The following is a 12,225-nucleotide window of genomic DNA, read 5'->3' on the forward strand; positions in this document are numbered from 1 at the left end:
ATGGGAAGAAAAAGAAATTCCCCTCAAATGAGGGGAAAGGAGGAATCCCCACAGAGAGAGCTAAATGAAATAGAGACAAATAAACTATCAGATAATGAATTAAAAACAATGGCTCTAAGGAAGCTGAATGAGCTCAGCCAACTCAAAGAGAACTATGAGAAACTGCAGGGAAACTCTCAGGATCTTACGGCAAACTATATCAACCTGGAAAAGGACATAGAAACTATCAAGAAGATATAAGAGGAAATGAAGAATACCATTTATGAATTGAAGAACACAGTAGAAGAAATCAAAAGCAGACTAGATGAAGCAGAGGATCGAATCAGCGACTGGAGGACAAGGTAAAAAATAGCTCCCAGAAAGAACAAGAAATGGAAAAAAGACAAAAAAGAATGAAGAGGCATTTAGGGAAATGTAGGACAACCTGAAACACAATATTATCCCCATAATAAGGATACCAGAAGGAGAAGAAGAGGAGCAAGGGATAGAGAACCTCTTTGAAAAAGTAATGATGGAAAATTTCCCTAATTGGAGGAGAGAAAAGGTCTCACGGGTCCAGGAAGAACAGAGGGCCTCATTCAAGAGTAACCCAAGGAGGTCCACTAGAAGACAAATCATCATTAAAATGGCAAATATCAAAGACAAAGAAAGAATCCTAAAGGCAGCAAGGGAGAAACAGGGAGTAACATACAAGGGAGCCCCGATACAGCTAGCAGCTGACTTCTCAACAGAAACCTTGCAAGCCAGAAGGGAATAGCAAGAAATATTCCAAGTCATGAAAAGGAAGGGCCTACAACCAAGGCTGCTCTGCTCAGCGAGGCTCTCAATTAAAATAGAAGGGGAAATAAGGCTTTTCCCAGACAAAAGAAGTCTAAAAGAACACATCTCCACCAAACCAGCACTACATGATATGGTAAAGGGACTGCTTTAAGAAGATGAAGAAAAATAGTGAGAAGAAGAAAACAGATACAAAGAGAAAAAATGAATAAGCTTCTATTAATAATAACTCTCAATGTAAATAGACTAAATGCCTCAATCAAAAGACACAGGATAGCTGAATGGATAAGAAAACATGACCCACATATATGCTGCCTATAAGAGACCCACCTCAGAACAAAGGACCGATACAGACTGAAAGTAAAGGGATGGAAAAATATTCCAAGCAAATGGGCAAGAAAAGAGTAGAGGTAGCAATACTTATATCAGACAAAATAGATTTCAAAACAAAGGCCATAAAAAGAGACCCAGAGGGACACTTTATAATACTTAAAGGAAGACTCTATCAGGAAGACATAAACATTGTAAACTTACATGCACCCAACCTAGGAGCACCCAAATATATAAGGAAAATCTTGGAGGACTTCAAAAAAGATATAGACAACAACACACTGACAGTAGGGAATTTTAACACCCCACTTTCAAAAATGGACAGATCTTCCAAACAAAACATCAACAAGGATATTGTGGAGCTGAATGACACATTAAATCAAATGAACTTAACTGACATATATAGAACCTTATTTCCCAAAGAAGCAAAATACACATTCTTTTCAAATGCACATGGAACTTTTTCAAAGATAGACCACATGATAGAACACAAAGCAAGCCTCAACAAATTCAGGAAAATTGAAATAATAACAACCATTTTCTCAGACCGCAAGGGTTTGAAATTGGAAATCAACCTCAAAGAGAAACCTCAAAAACTTTCAAACTTATGGAGACTGAACAGTATATTGTTGAACAACGAATGGGTCAATAATGAGATGAAAGAAGACATCAAAAAGTTTCTGGAAACAAATGAAAATGAACAGACAACAGTCCAAAACCTATGGGACACAGTAAAGGCAGTCCTGAGAGGGAAGTTCAGAGCATTACAGGCCTACCTAAAAGAGATAGAAACATTTCAAATAAATGGCCTAACACTACATCTTCAAGAACTGGAGAAACAACAAATAAATCCCAGAGCAAGTAGAAGGATAAATAATCAAGATCAGAGAAGAACTGAATGACATAGAGACAAAAAGAACAATTCAAAAGATCAACCAATCCAGAAGCTGGTTCTTTGAAAAGATAAATAAAATCGACAAGCCTTTAAGCAGACTCATCAAGAGAAAAAGGGAGAGGACTCAAATTAATAATATCAGAAATGAAAGAGGAGAAATAACAACTGATACCACAGAAATACAAAGGATCGTCAGAAACTACTATGAACAATTATATGCCAAGAAATTTGAAAATCTGGACGAAATGGACAAATTTCTAGAAAAGTATAATCTTCCAACACTGAAGGAGGAAGAAACAGAAAGCTTCAACAGACCGATAACAGCTAGGGAAATTGAAGCAGTAATGAAGATACTCCTGGCACACAGAAGCCCAGGGCTGGATGGTTTCACAGGAGAATTTTACAAAACATTTAAAGAAGAGCTAACCCCTGTCCTTCTCAGACTATTCCACAAAATTCAAGAGGAGGGAAGATTCCCACTCTTTTTATGAGGCCAGCATCACCCTAATCCTAAAACCAGATAAACACCCTACAAGGAAAAAAAACTACAGGCCAATTTCGCTGATGAACATAGATGACAAAATTCTCAACAAAATATTGGCAAACCGCATCCAGCAATACATTAAAAATATTATCCACCACAATAAGTGGGATTTATCCCAGGCATGCAGGGATGGTTGAATATATGCAAATCAGTAAATGTGGTACATCACATAAATAAAAGAAAAGACAAAAACCACATGATCATCTCGATAGATGCAGAAAAAGCATTCGATAAGGTACAGCACCCATTTATGATCAAAACACTCAGCAAAATGGGAATAAATGGGACATTCCTCAACACAATAAAGGCCGTATATGGAAAACCTACAGCCGACATCATACTCAATGGGCAAACACTGAAAGCTTTCCCACTAAGATCGGCAACACGACAAGGATGTCCGCTCTCACCACTTCTTTTCAACATCGTATTGGAAGTCCTAGCCACAGCAGTCAGACAAGAAAAAGAAATAAAAGGCATCCAAATAGGAAAGGAGGAAGTTGAACTATCATTGTTTGCAGATGACATGATAGTGTACATAAAGAACCCTGTAGACTCTACCAAAAAACTCCTCAACCTAATAAGTGAATTTGGCAAAACAGCAGGATACAAAGTCAACATTCAGAAATCAAAGGCGTTTTTGTATACCAGCAATGCAATAGAAGAAGAAGAAATCCAAAAAACAAATACCATTCGATATAGCAAGAAGAAAAATAAAGTACCTAGGAATAAATTTAACCAAAGACATAAAAGACCTGTATGCAGAAAACTCTACAACAGTGAAGAAAGAAATTAAGGAAGACACAAATAAATGGAAGCACATTCCATGTTCATGGATTGGAACAATTAATATCATCATAATGTCCATACTACCCAAAGCAATTTATAGATTCAACGCAATCCTTATTAAGATACCAGTGACGTATTTCACAGAAATAGGACAGTTCAAAAATTTATATGGAACCATAAATGACCCCGAATAGCCGCAGCAATTTTGAAAAAGAAAAACAAAAGTAGAAGGGATCACAATACTGGACATCAAACTATGCTACAAAGCCACTATCCTCAAAACAATCTGGTCCTGGCACAAGAACAGACCCATAGACCAGTGGAACAGAATAGAAAGCCCAGAAATAAGCCCAGGTCTCTCTGGGCATCTAATATTTGACAAAGGGGGCAGAAGCATAAAATGGAGCAATAACAGCCTCTTCAACAAATGGTGTTGGGAGAGCTGGACGGCTACATGCAAAACATTGAAATTGGATCATCAGCTGACACCATACACAAAAATAAACTCAATATGGATAAAAGACTTAAATATAAGTCGCAACACCATCAAAGTCCTAGAGGAGAACATTGGCAGGAAACTCTCAGATATCTCACGCAGCAATTTTTCCACTGATATGTCTCCTAAAGCAAGGGACATAAAGGAAAGAATAAACAAGTGGAATCTCATCAAAATAAGAAGCTTCTACACAGCTAAAGAAAACATCAGCAGAATGAAAGGGAGCCAACTCTATGGGAAAATATATTTGCTAATGATACATCAGATAAAGGTTTGATCTTCAAGATATATAAAGTACTCACAGGACTCCACTCCAAGAAGACAAACGATCCAGTCAGAACATGGGCAAAGGACCTGGGCAGACGCTTTTCCAAGGAAGAGATACAGAGGGCCCAGAGGCATTTGAAAGGATGCTCAGCATCACTTGCCATCGGAGAAATGCAGATCAAAACCACCATGAGGTACCACCTCACACCGGTCAGAATGGCCATCATAAACAGATCAACAAACAACAGGTGCTAGCGAGGCTGTGGAGTAAAGGGAACACTAGTCCACTGTTGGTGGGAATGCAGACTGGTGCAGCCACTATGGAAAGGAGTGTGGAATTTCCTCAAAAAGCTGAAAATGGAACTGCTTTTTGATCCAGTGATTCCCCTTCTGGGACTATACCTTAAGAATCCCAAAACGCCAATTCCAAAGAACCTATGTACCCCAATGTCCATAACAGCACAATTTACAATAGTCAAGTGTTGGAAACAACCTAAATACCCATCAGTAGATGATTGGATCAAAAAATGATGGTACATTTACACAGTGGAATACTACGTAGCAGAAAGAAAAAAAGAACTACTATACTTCATGACAGCATGGATGAAACTAGAGAGCATATGCTAAGCGAAATAAGGCAGGGGGCATATGGTCTCATGTATAAATGAAACCTAACCAACAAAACAAAGATGCAAGGAAAATAAGACCAGCAACACTGAAAGAAAAAAGAAACCAACAGAGACAAGAGGGAGGCACAGTGGGGTAGGAGGGGAAAAGGAAGGGAAGGGGAAAGTTAAGGAACATATAGCAAGGACTCATGGACAAAGCCAAAGTGGGGAATGATTGAGGGAGGACAAGAGGGAAGGGGGGCAGGGGAAAGTGGTAGGGGGTAGGCATAGACAAATGTATTTGAAAAAAATTAATTAATTAAAAAAACCCCAAAACTTTGTAACTAAAGCAAGTCAAGGAAGGTAGTCACGTCTTAAACTGGCATCTTCCTTGAAAATGGTTAGTCTCTACTTTAACTGGGCCCATCTATTTTCTTTTTGCATCTAAGATAACGTAGGAATGTCAGGATAATTTCTTTTTTCCAGACCCTCCAGGTACAATCTTTCACCAGAGCAGAGACCAGAGCAGTTAATTGTTAACTATCCTATACTCACCAATGTAAAAGAAGTATGTATCTATTTATTTACTTTTTATCCAATCCCAGAACTTTACCTGCTTTGCTTTCTCTGGCCTCCCTAATCCATCACCAATGGACTTCATGTTACCCCTTTAAGCCCTCTCCTTTGATTGTAATGTATAAAATAAATCATAAAACTACCATTCTTTGGAGCATTTTCTTAATCCATTGAGATTTTCCTCCCAGCAATTGTTTTCAGTTTGGCTCAGATAAACTTACAAAAATTCTTACAGGTTTGAATGTTTCTCATGTCAACAGTTCATACAATTATATGAAGTTAATTCTTTTCTATCTTGATCTTTGGTTAGAAATCTTATAAACTCTTCGACTTCTCCACCAGTTTTGGAAATCTTGACTCAGTTTGAGTAGTATGGTTTGCTGAAAGTTATTCGAGCAATGCCATCAGAAGTGAAAGAGAACAGAATTTGTTATACCAATATATTTCTCTTTGGCATAAGGAATATTTTAGGCTGATTATTTTTTGTTGGTAAAACATAGGAGACGTAGTAAACAGAGTAAAAGTTACCCTTTTGTAAGAGAGATTTGCATTTATAAGGGAAATCTCTATTTGTAAGGATAGCTCCATCTGTCGCAGGAAGAAAGGATGACCAAATCACTAGAAACTCTTAACAATGGAGAAGCCATGCCTCCCTTCACATCTTCTTTTGTTTTTAGCTTGACATGGTATTTAATTTTGTGACTTTGGCCATTTCAGGGAGTTAGGTTTTTTGGGCATCTCCCACAAAGACAGGTAGTATACATGTTATTAAACTTTTTTTTCTCCTGTTAATCTGTCTTTTATGATATGGAGTCTCAGCCAAGAACCTAGAGGAATAGAGGTAAAATTATTTTTCCTCTTCTACAGAAGTCTACATGGCCTTTTTTTTTTTCCTCTCTGTGTCAGCCCTTTTTGTTGAAGATGAAACACTTTGGCCTGTAGCTGATTGTCAAGAGCTTCCAGAGAAGTATGGGAGTGAAATAAAAATTTATCTGTGGATTACAAAGACTTAAAATGGCTGTTTACTGATATAATGAGAGTTAATTGTAAAAATAATATAGCTGAGAAAGATATTTGGCTGTTTCTGTGGCATACAACATTTTTAAAAACCCTTGGAATTACAAATGATAGAATATAGTCATCGCCGCATAACACTTCTGTCAACAACTGCATATACAACTGTGGTCCCATAAGATTAAAATAGAGCTGAAAATTCCTATCACTTAGGGATGTCATAGCCATTGTAAAGTCTTAGTGCAATGCATCACATGTTTGTGGTGATGCTGGTGTAAACAAACCTGTGCTGCCAGTCACATAAAATGTAGTGCATATAATTAGGGACAGTACAAAATAGTTGATGTTACTGTTTACTGTTACTGTGTTACTGTTTTATGCATTTACTATATGATACTTCTTTTTATAGTTATATTAAAGTTTATTCTCTACTTACAAAAAAATTTGCTGTAAAACAGTATGGCATGTTACATTGGCAGCAAGCTCACACATCTCTTGATAGCATCATTTTCTATTGTTCTTGATTTAATATTGTGTTTTTCTATAGAGTAACATGCTGTATAGGCTTGTAGCCTAGGAGAAATAGGCTATATCTTATCATCTATGTTTCTGTAAGTATACTCTTTCATGTCTGCATGACAAAAATCACCTAATGATGCATTTCTCAAAACGTATCCCTGTTGTTAAGCAGTGCGTGACTATATAGTGTTGTTTGATATCAGGCACAACAGTGAAAGGGCATATGGACATCAAGAGCATTAGCAAATATCTAGAAACTTCATATAATTTTTGAAATATTTACATTGTTAAATAAAAAAAATAACTCCCATGGCTGAGTCTTTTTAAAAGAAAAGGTTTATTAGGCCATATTGTCACCAAACAAAAAAATGGGGGTTTGGTTCCTTGTCACCACAAAAGCCATACTCGTGAGGCAAGCACTGATACAAAAAGAAAGTTTTCATTCAGATTCTGTGTCACCTTGGCGAATAGGGGACTGGCAGTCTCAAAGCTCATCTCCTGCACAAAACCTAGACAGAACCCAGACAAAATCCACCTCTCCTCAACAAGACCAGAACAGAAGGCCATACCCACAGTTCCTGCTTTAGTTTAAAGTATCATCTTTTGGAGCCTGAGGTAGCTGCTAAGCATTCGTCCAGGTAGCTTAGCATGTGGCCAGCTGCCGTCCTGCTGCAGGCTCCCTCCTGCAGGCTGTGTGTGGAGCTGGCACAGCTACGGCCGGGTGGCTGCTAGGGCCTCAAGGCCACGTACTCCTGAAGAGGAGAACACATGAACACACTGGCAAATATTTCACCTGGTCAATGAGTGAGAGAGACTCCTTCTTGGAGACCATGGGCCATGTGGCCCATGCAGAGGACAAGCCAGTGCACCCTCAGAATGCAAGTTCTGAGCAGCAAGTGACAAGCAAGAGGAGAGCCTGTGTGGAGTAATGATGAGCAAAAGAGAGAACATTTCTATGTTCCCAAAATGTTTTCATTTTGGGTGTGGGACACGTGTTTATTCAGAAAGACCAATTAACTCCCTAAACTTTCACATGCTTTGGGAGGGTTTATCTCCCAACCAATCCCTTCTTTTCCCTATATCAGTGGTCCCCAAACGTTTTGGCACCAGGGACCTGTTTCAAAGAAGACGATTTTTTCCACAGATGATGTATGTGGGGAAACAGGAAACGAAGCTCAGCGGAGCTTTGCTTGCTTGCTTGCTGCTCACCTCCTGCTGTGTGGCCTCCTTCCTAACAGGCCACCATGCAGACCTGTATGCTGCCAGGGGGTTGGGGACCCCTGCCCCAGGTACACTGACAACATCTTTTGGTCCAGCACCTCCCCCTGCCATCACTCCGACTTCTATGGTGCATGTGCCTGCCTTCCTCTGGTCTCACTCCCAATCTGGTACAGAAGGGTCGGGGCAAGGGCTTTTCCCTTTATCCAATTATCTTTCTAGCTTTCTGCATGCTTGGGCCCTATCCTTTCATCTTTCCAGCTTCTGCATCTTCTCAGCATAAGAACCTCCCCCAGCCACCACCTCAGCCTGGAAGAGACTCCGGTGACTTCCCTGTGTGCCCTCTTCAGAACTTTGGGCCATACTTGGCTACATATTTAGCTGAAGTGACAATAATAGGTTTCAAAAGTAAATATAGGAGGTAACATAACTGTAAAACATATCCTTAGGTCTTCTAAAAGTAAGATGACTTACTTTACATAATCAAGGACATTGTAAAGTCAATATAAACACAGAAAATTATTCTTATAATGCTGTCATGATTCCTAGGTCCATGATTCAATGGTAAAAAAAAAAATCTTTTACAACCACTTAAGAGTAGACCAATAACATAAGAAAATTTTGTCATTTTCCAGAGAGAAAACAAAATTCTAGTTTTTCTTGGGAAGCACCCTAAAATATATCTCCTTGGCATTAAGATCAATTTAGGCTGATTATTTTTAAGAAACAAACTAAGGGGAAGCTCTGAAAATAGAGGTAAAGTTACCCATCTGGAAGAGATATTTACATTTATGACAGTAGTCTCCATTTGTTAAGGTTGTCCCCTCACGGTACCAGAAAGGGGGGATATCTTTAACTCCATATAGAAGTTCTTGTCAATGGAGAAGGCAAGGACTTAAATCTTCATAACAGCCTTACTTTTGTTTACTGAGCTTTTCCAACAACTGACTCTTTACCCCATGACATCTCCTGTTTTTAGCTTTTGCCATTTCAGAGAGCTACTCAATTTTTCTGGGTCTCTCCCATGTATACAGGATGTACATTATTGAATTTTCTTTCTTTCTTTTCTCCTGGTAATCTAGCATATGTCAATTTGATTATTAAGCCAGACAGAAAAACCTAGAGGGGTAGATAAAATTTTTTTCTCTCCAACATTTTTCAGTCAGTATACTATTGATACTAAACCTCATTTTAAAGAACTGATCAAATTTTAGCCAGCTTTGGCCACTAGAAATTAAATTCCTTTTCTGCAAAACTTCTGTAGTTTTCCATATCCGTTATGACTTTATCTTACACTTTACTTATCATTCTGGAACAGTAAGTTGACTTATTTTAAAGTAAAATTACTTCTTTTTTCCTTAATAATAAAACACCCTACATACCCTACACACTCTTCACACAAAATTGTTTCCTTTCATCCTTACTGCTTTTAATAGTTTTATTTACGCACATTAATTAAATGACTTCCATAAAGTCATACTTCTAATAGAAATATATCCATTTAGCAGAAAACAGCCAACCAGTCCTACTTCATAATAAAGACTGAGTTTACCTGTTGCCCAACTTTATGTGCTAGTCGACAGACCTTTTCTTCAGGGGGCTCATTGATGTTCATAATCAGATTTCATGAAATGCAGAAGAATTATGAAATGGGATTACTACTGGAGATCCTCACACATTCAAATTATCCACCTGAAACAGGAGCGAGTCATCTATGTGCATTTTTTTTTACAAGAAATAAAGAGAAAGAATCAAAATACAACACTATAAAACATAGATTTTCAACCTTTTTCATCTCATGGCACACATAAACTAATGACTAAAATTCTGTGGCATGCCAAAAAAATAAATTTTTTGCAGATCTGAAAAAAATAAGTATAATTTTGATTCATTCACACTAGATGGCTATTGTGTTTGCTGTTGTCATCTTTTTAATTTGGCAATTTTAAAGAAAAGAGATCAGTGCCCCTGCTTAAATAGTTAAGCATTGTATGTTTTAAAAACTCTTGTGGCACACCAGTTGAAAATCACTGCTATAGGAAATCATCGACATACAAGAGGAGTCAGCAAGGGAATAATAAAAGAACAGAGAAGAACTACAAAAACAATCAGAAAACAGTTAATAATATAACAATGACTACATACCTATCAATAATTACTTTAAATGTAAATACACTAAATGCTGCAGTCAAAAGACCTAGGGTAGCCAAATGAGTAAAAACCAAGGCTCATCTAAATGTTGTCTACAAGACACCTACTTCAAATCAAAAGACACACACAGACTGAAAGTAAGAGGATAGAAAAAGATATTTAGATAAAAAGATAAAGTAGACTTTAAAACAAGGGCTGTAAAAAGAGACAAAGGGCATTTCACAATGATAAAGCGACCTACCTAAGCGTCATCTTTTATTTCCTCTTCCAACATTTGTTCTTTGATACATGTCCTTGAAGGTGAAGGAATCAGATTACTCATTTCTTTGATGATAGATGTATGCTGTTTTAGGAAATTAAGGTGCAATGGCCTACGCTTGGTTAAAAAGAGCTATAGCCTGCCCTGGCTGAGTGAGTAAGTTGGTTGGGGTATTGTCCTGTATACCAAGAATATTGCAGATTTGGCCCTGACTGGCATGGCTCAGTGTGTTCAGCACCCTTTTGCAAATCTAAAGGTTGCTGGTTTGATCCCTGGGCAGGGCATATGCCCGGGTCGCAGCCAGGTCCCAAGTTGAGGGTGAGCGAGAGGCAACTGATTGATGCTTGTCTGGCACATCTATGTTTCTCTTCTTCTTTCTCCCTCCCTTCCCTTCTTCCTAAATAAATACATAAATGAATAAAATCTTAAATGGTTGCATGTTGATCCCTGCTCAGGGCACATATGTATATTGAGTGTTGGGGCGCATATTAGAAGCAGCCAATCAATGTTTCTCTCTCATATCAATGTTCTTCCTGTCAGTGTTCCTTGCCTTTCTCTTTCTCTCCCTCTCTCCTTCCTCCCTTTTCCCCTTTCTCTCTCTTTCTCTCTAAAGCAATTAAAAAACATATTCTTAAGTGAGCATCAAAAAAAGAGCTATAACCCAATAATCATGATTTTGTTTTTCTGTATAATAACTAACTATAAAGGACTTCAGAGGAAAAGAGTTACATGGAGTTGGAATGCTGAGAATACTAGATTGACTTGAAAGAAAGAAAAGCAGTTTGAATTGCCACTATCTGCTGCTATGAAGAAAAGAAAACTTGGTAAACTAGTTTCATTCTGTAGAATATTTTAGAACAAGAGTGAGCACACAGGAACTCCATCACTATCAGCCACAATCAGCAAGTACAGATGTGAGTGTTTGTTTCTTCAGGTTCTGCCATAACCTCAGATCAGAGAATTGGTTCTAAGGGGCCTGCATTCTCCTGTCTTCTATGACCACTCCCTATTCTGTCCCTGAAACACGGTGAACATTTAAAAAGTGAAGTATGTGGGAAAATTTCATTATACTCCTTATTACATAGTTTCGTCATATTTTAATGTTTTCTGTAATACTTCACCAAATGTCATAAGAGGAGAAAAAAAAAAAAAACCCCAACAAAAATCAAACAAAAACCCTGAACCCAATACAACCATAGGGAGTTTGTGACTACCATTGCTGTAAAAATGATAAAGTATACTATTTCCATCATTTACTCATGGTATTCTTTAGTGTCTTGGACAGAGTTGCACAAAAAGTGACTGCTTAGTAAATAATTGTTGAATGAAAGAATAAATGGGTTAATAAAGGAGGACTTACTAGCAGCACCTCCTAATATTTCAAGCACTGTGCTATGTACTGGAATATTATGGTTAGTAAATATATCTGTGCATTAGGGAAGCCTGGAGTCCAATGTGGGAAACGCCGATCAGTGCTCATACTCACATATAATTATCAATTGCTTTCAATACTGTGAAAGGAAATTATCTGTTTGAGAAAGCTTCAGCATTCTCTGATGGGAAAGATTTAGTTGACTGGAAGAAATAGTGTGACTCCCCTTATACAATTGACTGATTTCCTCTTTCCATTCTGTTTGCCAAGAGACCCAGAATTGATTGAGTCTAATTTCAGAAATTATGTTTTATGATGAACGTGTTTGCGTTCTTGTTTTATTAATCTTAATATTCTAGCCATTCATTTATTCATTATATATGTTTATATAATATATATACAGGGTCTGACAC

The sequence above is a fragment of the Pteronotus mesoamericanus genome, unplaced genomic scaffold (genome assembly GCF_021234165.1).
Source record: "Pteronotus mesoamericanus isolate MK-2021 breed Mesoamerican mustached bat unplaced genomic scaffold, CSHL_Meso_final scaffold_125, whole genome shotgun sequence".
In the NCBI taxonomy this organism is placed as follows: Eukaryota; Metazoa; Chordata; class Mammalia; order Chiroptera; family Mormoopidae; genus Pteronotus; species Pteronotus mesoamericanus.